Here is a 9,992-nt window from a genome sequence, read left to right as displayed (position 1 = left end):
AATAGCTGTTTGCTCAACATTTTGACGAAAACACATCAATGGCTCTGCCTCGCTGAACTACTTCCTGTTTCTTTCTTTGCTCACTGACAGTAGGACTCTAGCGCCATCGTCGCAGAGGAGGCGAATTACACCCCTTCCACAAATTTGGTTTCACAATGTTCAAATTTGTCATGTGATAAGTGTTAATAATCGATTAAAGACATGCCAGAAACGTCAAAAGACATGAATATTTGCCATTAAACATTTCAACTTATATCCAAAAACAGTAAGCATGCTCTGCACAAGAATTAATGCAAAAAAAACGACAGAGTGAAAGCAAAACCAACCACTCGTGAAATATGTAACTATTTTTAACAATTATTACTGAAAACATACAAAAAAGTAAACAAATGTAGTTTGGTTATAATACTGAAGTTTAATAATCTTAAGGAAATGTATGGTCACGAGTCGGCCCCATGTTTCACAATTAGCTTTACCTGTTGATGTGAAGTGACATCATATCCAATTTAGCATCCTTAAAATCTTCTGACTAGTCACTCAGCGGTTGACAACTTACAGGAGTCTTTCTTCCGTATTAAAATTTTCTTTCAGTCGTTGATGGCGAAAATGGAATTTTATCATCTAATTTGTTTAGCTAACCGAACTTGACCACTCGTTTTCAAAAGTGATGTTCAGGTCACCTGGGACATCTCAGTGTTCTTATGTAAGGGCTAAATGAGTTTTGGACAATGACTTCCTTATTAAATTATTTTTAAAAAATATATATTTTGTGAGTCTTCATTGTTAATTCATTCATATTAAAATGTGCAAGTGCACATAATTTCAAAGAGAGAGCACTGAAGACATTCAGAAAAAAATGTTACAAATAGTGAGGAAATTAAGCAAAGAAGAAGAATCACCTTTATTGTCATGAACATGCACAAAATTTGTTCTCTGCATTTTACCCATCACAGTGAACACACAAACTTGTTAGTGGAACACAATGGAGCAGGGGGCAGCTGAAACGCCCGGGGAGCAGTTTGGGGTATATATATATTAAATAGATTTTTGGAGCTGCGAGATGGAATAGTGGCTTGTTCTGTCCACTCCTTGCATCAACCTGGTATTTGAAGTATCTCCACAACTTGGTCAAAATAAATATCAATTGAGGCATCAATCCAATGACTTGAACTATATTTAATGCACTGAACAGAAGGTAAACAAGTGACTCTGAACTCTGGGGTCTGTCTGTTATTCTGACCTTCAGTATTGTACAGAGGCGTATTAAGTTTGGACATGGAGCATAGGAGAAAAGTGACAAGGAATGTTGTACACCTCTCCCCAGCCACTTCATCCAGCTCTTCCGTGGGGATCCCGAGGCGTTCCCAGGCCAGCCGAAAGACGTAGTGTCCTGGGTCGTCCCCAGGGTCTTCTCTCGGTGGGACGTGCCTGGAACACCTCACCGGGGAGGTGTCCGGGAGGCATCCGTATCAGAACCCCCGTCCACCTCATCTGGCTCCTCTCTATGTGGAGGAGCAGCGGCTCTACTCTGAGATCCTCCCGGATGACCGAGCTTCTCCCCCTATCTCTAAGGGAGAGCTCGGACACCATGCGGAGGAAACTCATTTCGGCCGCTTGTATCCGGGATCTTGTTCTTTCGGTCAGGAGGGTAGGAACGTAAATCGACCGGTAAATCGAGAGCTTCGCCTTTCGGGTTAGCTTCTTCTTTACCACAACGGACCGATACAAAGCCCGCATCACTGTAGACGCTGCACCGATCCGCCTGTCGATCTCCCATTCCATTCTCCCCTCACTCGTGAACAAGATCCCAAGATACTTGAACTCCTCCACTTGGGGCAGAATCTCATCTCCGACCCGGAGAGGGCACGCCACCCTTTTCCGACTGATGACCATGGTCTCAGATTTGGAGGTACTGATTCTCATCCCAGCCGCTTCACACTCCGCTGCGAACTGCTCCAGTGAGAGTTGGCGATCACGGCTTGATGAAGCCAACAGAACCACATCATCTGCGAAAAGTAGAGATGCAATGATAATAGGAGGCAAGTCCGACTATATCAAGTCGGAACCTCTCGACCTCACGCAACAGCTCGGGCTTTTTCCCTGCCAGAGAGGTGACATTCCACGTACCCTCGAGCCAGCTTCTGTAGTCGGGGGTCGGAACGCCAAGGTCCCTGCCTTCGGCCACCGCCCAGCTCGCACTGCACCCGACCCCTATGCCCCTCCCACAGTTGGTGAGCCCATGGGAAGTAGAATGAATGCATTTTGTCTAAAACGTCGCCAAGGTTGTCATGCGCAATAGCTATTAGTAGGTGGCAGTAGCAATGTGAGATGCGCAGCCAACTGTTGGACCTGGAAGTCTTTTTTCGTGTTTAATATTTATTCTTATTTACGTCAAGAACTACTTCTAATTATGTTTACTTTCGATTTTTTTAAATTAGTCCAATCATTTGTTCATGTATTAGCACACAGTAGTGTTTCATCTAGCGTATGTTCCGGCTTGCCCGTTGTGTGTATGGTTGTTCACATGCTCATGATGACACCGTCGCTTGACATAGCGTGCGTGTGAATGACTTGCGTGCTCGCACGGAGTCCAACCCATACTTATCTGGCAGGGGAGACACTATGATCGAGAAGGTGGTTCACCCAGGGAGAGGCTCAGCCATTGCTCTCTGGTTGTGCTGACCTCTGCGAGTTCCCCAAATGTGGCAATCTTGACTGCATAATTTCTGGTAGCGGTGGGCTGAGTTTGCGCTCTCCCCTGATCGTTGGTTGAAAATAATGAGGGTGTTCTTCATTGTAAAAGCTGGCGTGGACATCATATGGCGCTATGTTACTGCAGGATGATGTAATTTCTAGCATACATGGGTTTTCTCTGAGTAGTAGAACCAGTTAGTTATGACAAGATGAAGCTTCAAGCTTGTTGGGCGAGCGTTAGCAACGCTCGCCGAACAAGTCAACGAAATTGAAAAAAAACACCCGGACTCACCCCTCATTATTCTCGGGGACTTTAACAAAGCTAAACTCAACCACGAACTCCCTAAATACAAGCAGCACATCGACTGTCCTACCAGGGAAAATAATACTTTAGACCACTGCTACACTACGGTAAAAAACACATACCGTGCTATACCTCCTGCAGCCCTGGGCTCGTCTGATCACTGCTTAATTCACTTAATACCAACGTACAAGCAAGAACTTAAATGTGCGAAGCCTACAGTGAAACCAGTCAAAAAGTGGACCAATGAAGCCAAGATGGAACTTCAAAGCTGTTTAGACTGCACAGACTGGAGTGTCTTTGAAAATTCAGCTGGCAGCCTGGATGAATATACGGACACTGTCACACCCTATATCAGTTTCTGTGAAGAGGTTTGTGTACCAACAAAATCATTTCGGACATTCAACAACCACAAGCCGTGGTTCACTGCTAAACTTAAGCAGCTTCGCCAAGCTAAGGAAGATGCATATCAGAGCGGGGACAGGGCCCTGTATAATCGAGCTAGAAACCAGCTTACTAAAGAAATTAACATTGCAAAGAGGATCTATGCAGCAAAGTTAGAAAAACAGTTTAGCGCGAACGACTCTAAATCAGTCTGGCATGCATTCCAATCGCTGACTAATTACAAGCAACGATCCCCCCAAGCTGAGAACAATAGCACACTAGCCAACGACTTGAATACCTTCTACTGCAGATTTGAAAAGGACAGTTTCACTCCACACACCCACCCGGCCGCACCCGCGACCACAACCACACCTCTGACTTCTGCGTTAACCATCCCTGAACAGGATGTGAGACGCATCTTCAAACAACAGAAGATTAACAAAGCGGCAGGACCGGACCATGTGTCCCCATCCTGCCTCAAAGTCTGCGCGGACCAGCTCGCTCCAGTTTTCACTCAGATCTTCAACAGATCTTTGGAAATGTGCGAAGTTCCATCCTGTTTCAAACGCTCCACCATCATTCCAGTCCCCAAGAAACCTGCAATCTCTGGTCTGAATGACTATAGGCCTGTCGCTTTGACATCTGTGGTCATGAAGTCCTTTGAACGTCTCGTGCTGGACCACCTCAAGAGTGTCACAGGTCCCCTGCTGGACCCCCTGCAGTTTGCCTACCAAGCGAACAGGTCTGTGGATGATGCAGTCAACATGGGACTGCACTTCATCCCAGAACACCTCGACAGTGCAGGGACCTACGCGAGGATCCTGTTCGTGGACTTCAGCTCAGCGTTCAACACCATCATCCCTGAACTCCTTTCAACCAAGCTTCTCCAGGTCAGCGTCTCACCTGCCATCTGCCAGTGGATTTACAGCTTTCTGACGGGCAGGACACAGCAGGTCAGGCTGGGGGAGGCCACCTCATCCACACGCAGCATCAGCACTGGGGCGCCCCAAGGTTGTATCCTCTCTCCGCTGCTTTTCTCTCTCTACACGAACGACTGCACCTCAGCGAACCCGACTGTCAAGCTCCTGAAGTTTGCAGATGACACCACTGTCATAGGCCTCATCAAAGGACGGTGACGAGTCTGCATATCGACAGGAAGCGGAGCGGCTGGAGCTGTGGTGCGGCCGACACAACCTGGAGCTGAACACGCTCAAGACGGTAGAGATGATCGTGGACTTCAGGAGGCATCCTTCGCCACAGCTGCCCCTCACGTTGTCCAGCTGCCTTGTGTCAACCGTCGAGACCTTCAAGTTCCTGGGAATTACAATCTCTCAGGACCTGAAGTGGGCGACCAACATCAACTCCGTCCTCAAAAAGGCCCAGCAGAGGATGTACTCCCTGCGGCTTCTGAGAAAGCACGGCCTGCCACCGGAGCTGCTGAGACAGTTCTACACAGCGGTCATCGAATCAGTCCTGTGTTCTTCCATCACAGTCTGGTTTGGTGCTGCTACAAAAAAGGACAAACTCCGACTGCAACGGACAATCAAAACTGCTGAAAGGATTGTCGGTACCCCCCTACCCACCATTGAGGACTTGCACGCTGCCAGAACTAAGACAAGGGCGTGCAAAATCCTCTCGGACCGTCTGCACCCCGGTCACCAGCTCTTCCAGCTCCTTCCCTCAGGTAGGCGCTACCGATCAACGCAAACTAGAACTAGTAGACATTCCAACAGCTTCTTCCCTCTTGCGATCAACTTCTTAAACACCTAACCTATAATTCCATTACAACAAGCTGGAAATTATTTGACTTGAGTTCGTTGTCACATTTCTGTGGGGCCAATTATGTATTACTCGTGCACTCACTGTAGTTGTCTCGCCATGCTGCACTATTTGCATATACTGGCCACTCATGCCAGAGTAGCATCTGCTCCATTTGCACACTGATTGAGGAGTATCTGTAACATTTGTCGAATGACTGCACTTAGAGCAGTCATTCGAACTGCTCTAAGTGCTAGAGGACTCTGCATCTTTTTGCACAATTGTTTTTTGTCAATGTCTTTATGTCCCCAAAGTGTTCTGTAAATTGACTGTCTGTTGTACTAGAGCGGCTCCAACTACCGGAGACAAATTCCTTGTGTGTTTTGGACATACTTGGCAAATAAAGATGATTCTGATTCTGATTCTGATAACATCGTAACGCTTCGGTCATTGGTTTCGAGTCATGGTCCATGTCTTGATGCTTCATGTGCAGACGAAACCACCTGCTGTCCATGTGTATAATCACAGGCAACCATACTCTGTGTGTGTAACTGGTAACGGTAGTGATCATATACAGGTAAATTGAAAAAAACATAGAAAACTCAATTGATTTCAGTACTCATACATAGAGATTCTTTAAACACTTGTTTGATAGTAGTTTGTTATGTTATATTCTAGATTCTAGAGGTGGTGAATTTGGAGCATTGTACCAGCAACCGATTGTAATTACAAATAACTCATTATTTCTTTGGTTGTTTAAGACTTAATACACGGCGAAAGGATATGCGTTAATCTCCGCATTCTATTGGGTCGACGTGGACCACGTGACCAAGGAACACGAGCATCTGACAACATTATTTCGATATAAACGTTGAAAAACAACAGTTGACATTCGTTTCATAATTGTTGTTTGGCGTGTCCATATGTGACTCATCTGTGATTATCATGTCGATATGTGCCACCATAACTTTGGCTTGTACGTCTTTTCTGGCATTATGTTGGCATCGCTTCTCGGTCTTTTGGCTAAGATCAAGTGTAGTATCTGTTCTTATCAGTTTAATATCTGATACGTCCCCTATCTGGGGACCATGTATTAAATTGATTTTTGGAACTGGGAGATGGAATAGGGGCTTGCTCTGTCCACTCCACGGATCAACTTGGTATTGCAGTATCTCCAGGAATGGTGCACCTCTTCAACTTGGTCAAAATAAATATCAATTGAGCCATCAATCCAATGACTTGAATTATAATTAATGCAGTGAACAGAAGGTAAACAAGTAACTCTGGGGTCTGTTATTCTGACCTTTTGTGTTGTATGTATGGATATTCAGTTTGGACATGGAGCATTGGAGAAAAGTGACAAGGAATGTTAAAGCCCAGTATGGCTGGTGGACGTCATGGCAAGCAATATGACTTTAGCGGTACAGCAAACCCATTTGAAACTATATTTTAAAATATAATATACTGTCCATGTGGTTTTAGAGGCTGTTTAAAAAAAAAAATCAATTTATATTAAAGTGGGTCGCGACCCATATCCTAAACTTAAGAGAAACCCGCCTATGACCTTTGAAAGGTACACTTTTGAACAATGTTCAAGTGTAACACCTTTGAGAACTTGTCCTACAGCTTTCATCGGATGGACTTCAAACTTGGTCAGTACCATCGCAGCAACTGGGACATTAAGTTATCAAAAGCTTTTTTTTCCGACATACTATGTGACAGTGGCGGCTCTTCAACTGAAGCTTTTCTCATGTCGCCACAAAACAGGACACGGTGACAGTTCATCAAAGACCTATTTGCACTACGTTGCACCTACGCCTACGAAAATTCCTGCACGCGTGTAGCATCCCGAAAACAAACAAACCAAATTGTAATTACAGCCCATATCCTAAACTCAACAGAAAATGGTCTGCAACCATTTAAATGTAATATTCACAGTACTTTAAAGTCCCACAATAATGATCAACAATGGATACACTGGTGTAGTAGGCCGAAGAGTTAAATATCCCTCATGCAGTAACTGTACAAATTATGGACAACAAAGACTAGAGGGTTTTATGTTTGAATTTCAACTCTTATTGGTCAGTTTGAATTTATCCCCTCCTATCGGTTGAGGGCCTTCAGGTCCATAAAAGCTCATCAGTTTGGTGAGCTCACTTTCACAGCAGCAGCCATGCCTGAAACTGCATTCAGCCTTTTTTTCCAACAAGGACATTTTGAAGAACATGCAGGTCATGACCAACCTGCAAGGCCTCAGCTCACTCACTGGTTAATGTGTATCTGTCATATGTTGTTCTGACTTATTGACCTATTTAAGGCTCTAATTACCTCAAATACAATTTTCCACTTTGTTTATGTGTGTGTGTATGCGTGTGGACATCCATCCATCCATTTTCTGAGCCGCTTCTCCTCACTAGGGTCGCGGGCGTGCTGGAGACTATCCCAGCTGTCATCGGGCAGGAGGCGGGGTACACCCTGAACTGGTTGCCAGCCAATCGCAGGGCACATACAAACAAACAACCATCCATCCATTCGCACTCACATTCACACCAACAGGCAATTTAGAGTTGTCAATTAACCTACCATGCATGTTTTTGGGATGTGGGAGGAAACCGGAGTGCCTGGAGAAGACCCACGCAGGCACGGGGGAGAACATGCAAACTCCACACAGGCGGGGCCGGGGATTGAACCCAGGTCCTCAGATCTGTGAGGCTGACGCTCTCACCAGTCGGCTACCATTCCGTCTGCGTGTCAGCCACCAATTGTGCAAGTTCTCACACTTCAAAAGAGGAGAGAGTCCTGTAATTTTCATCATGCGTATACCTCACCTATGGGAGACAAAATGGAAAAAAAAAACATCCAGAAAATCACATTGTCTGATTTTTAAAGAGTTTATTAGCAAATTATGGTGGAAAATAAGGATTTGGTATTTAACAAAAGTTAATCTCAATACTTTGTTATATACCCTTTGTTGGCAATGACAGAGGTCAAATGTTTTCTGTAAGTCTTCACAAGGTTTTCACACACTGTTGCTGGTATTGTGGCTCATCGTCATGCTGAAAGACCCAGCCACGTTATATCTTCAATGCCCTTGCTGATGGAAGGAGGTTTTCACTCAAAAACTCACTTTACATGGCCCCATTCATTCTTTCCTTTGCACGGATCAGTCGTCCTGGTCTCTTTGCAGAAAAACAGCCCAGGGGCGCCCATGAAAAAGATGTTGCTTGGATGGCAGCATATGTTTCTCCAAAACCTGTATGTACCTTTCAGCATTAATGGTGCCTTCAAAGATGTGTAAGTTACCCATGCCATTGGCACTAACACAGCCCCATACCATCACAGATGCTGGCTTTTGAACTTTGCCTCCGGATGGTTCTTTTCCTCTTTGGCCTGGAGGACACGGCGTCCATAGTTTCCAAAAACAATTTGAAATGTAGACTCGTCGGACCACAGAGCACTTTTCCACTTTGCATCAGTCCATCTTAGATGAGCTCGGGCCCAGAGAAGCCGGCGGCGTTTCTGGGTGTTGTTGATAAATGGCTTTTGCCTTGCATAGTAGAGTTTCAAGTTGCACTTACGAATGTAGCGCCGAACTGTATATACTGACATTGGTATTCTGCAGTGATCCTGAGCCCATGTGGTGATATCCTTTACACATTGTCGGTTTTTGATGCACTGATGTTTTTTTTTTTATGCAGTGCCGCCTGATTGATCGAAGGTCACGGGCATTCAATGTTGGTTTTCGGCCACGCCGCTTACATGCAGTGATTTCTCCAGATTCTCTGAACCTTTTGATGATATTATGGACCGTAGCTGATGAAATCCCTAAATTTCTTGCAATTCTACGTTGAGGAATAATATCCTTAAACTGTTCGACTATTTTTCTCACGCACTTTGCTTGTGAATGACTTTGCTCTTTGCTTGTGAATGACTGACCATTTCAGGGAAGCTCCTTTTATATCCAATCATGGCATCCACCTGTTCCCAATTTGCCTGTTCACCTGTGGGATGTTCCAAACAGGTGTTTGATGAGCATTCCTCAATTTTCTCAGTCTTTTTTGCCGCCTGTCCCAACTTGTTTGGAAAGTGTTTCAGCCATAAAATTCTAAGTGAATTATTATTTGCTAAAAACAATAGTGTGTCAGTTTGAACATTAAATATCTTGTGTTTGTAGTGTATTAAATTAAATATAGGTTGAACATGATTTGCATATCATTGTATTCTGTTTTTATTTATGTTTAACACAACGTCCCAACTTCATTGGAATTGGGGTTGTAATAGCATTACACTCGGTCGCACTGACACAACAAACGTACAACATATCAACATAGAGTGCGTTGGGAAGTTCACTCCGGGCGCGCTGTCCACGCCCCGGAACCTTCGGTAACTCAGAGCGTTGTTCGTGTGTGTGCCACCCGATACAAGTACCGAATTTTCACGACCATAGGGCGCAGTCTCAGTTACGGGCTCTATTTCTGTATTTAACACATACATAAGGCGAACCGTATTATTGGGCGCAGGCATGGTAAAACATACGCTCGCTTAAAACATACAGTAGCATGCATGCACGCTAAAACTATGTTTTTAAAAAGGCAGCGGGAGCAAAACTGAGTTCGGTTGTACTTTATTTAAGTATTTGACAATGTACTCACGTTATTTTTTTATCAATCCTCATCCACAAATCCATCAAAGTCCTCATCTTCTGTATCCGAAATGAACAGCTGGGCAAGTTCTCCAACAAACACGTCAGGTTCCCTCTCGTCATTGTCATAGTCAGTCTCTTTGCCGGGGGGGCTGTTCAGCAATGATGCCGGCTTTCGCAAAAGCTCGGACAATAGTCAAAGCAGATACCTTA

The 9,992-nt window shown here is 44.8% G+C and overlaps 2 non-coding genes across 2 annotated transcripts; both read left to right on the top strand.

Annotated features, from left to right (window-relative positions):
* Positions 1-2,597: 2,597 nt before the first annotated feature.
* On the top strand, positions 2,598-2,761 carry LOC133398896 (U1 spliceosomal RNA). Its single transcript, XR_009768112.1, has one exon. It is a non-coding gene; the product is annotated as a U1 spliceosomal RNA (small nuclear RNA).
* Positions 2,762-6,140: 3,379 nt separating this feature from the next.
* Positions 6,141-6,331, top strand: LOC133398897 (U2 spliceosomal RNA). The gene has a single exon (XR_009768113.1). It is a non-coding gene; the product is annotated as a U2 spliceosomal RNA (small nuclear RNA).
* Positions 6,332-9,992: the final 3,661 nt, after the last annotated feature.

The sequence above is a fragment of the Phycodurus eques genome, unplaced genomic scaffold (assembly GCF_024500275.1).
Source record: "Phycodurus eques isolate BA_2022a unplaced genomic scaffold, UOR_Pequ_1.1 contig_453, whole genome shotgun sequence".
NCBI classification, from domain to species: Eukaryota; Metazoa; Chordata; class Actinopteri; order Syngnathiformes; family Syngnathidae; genus Phycodurus; species Phycodurus eques.
The sequence above is the reverse complement of the archived record's forward strand: the minus strand, read 5'-3'. Positions and strand labels throughout refer to the sequence as shown.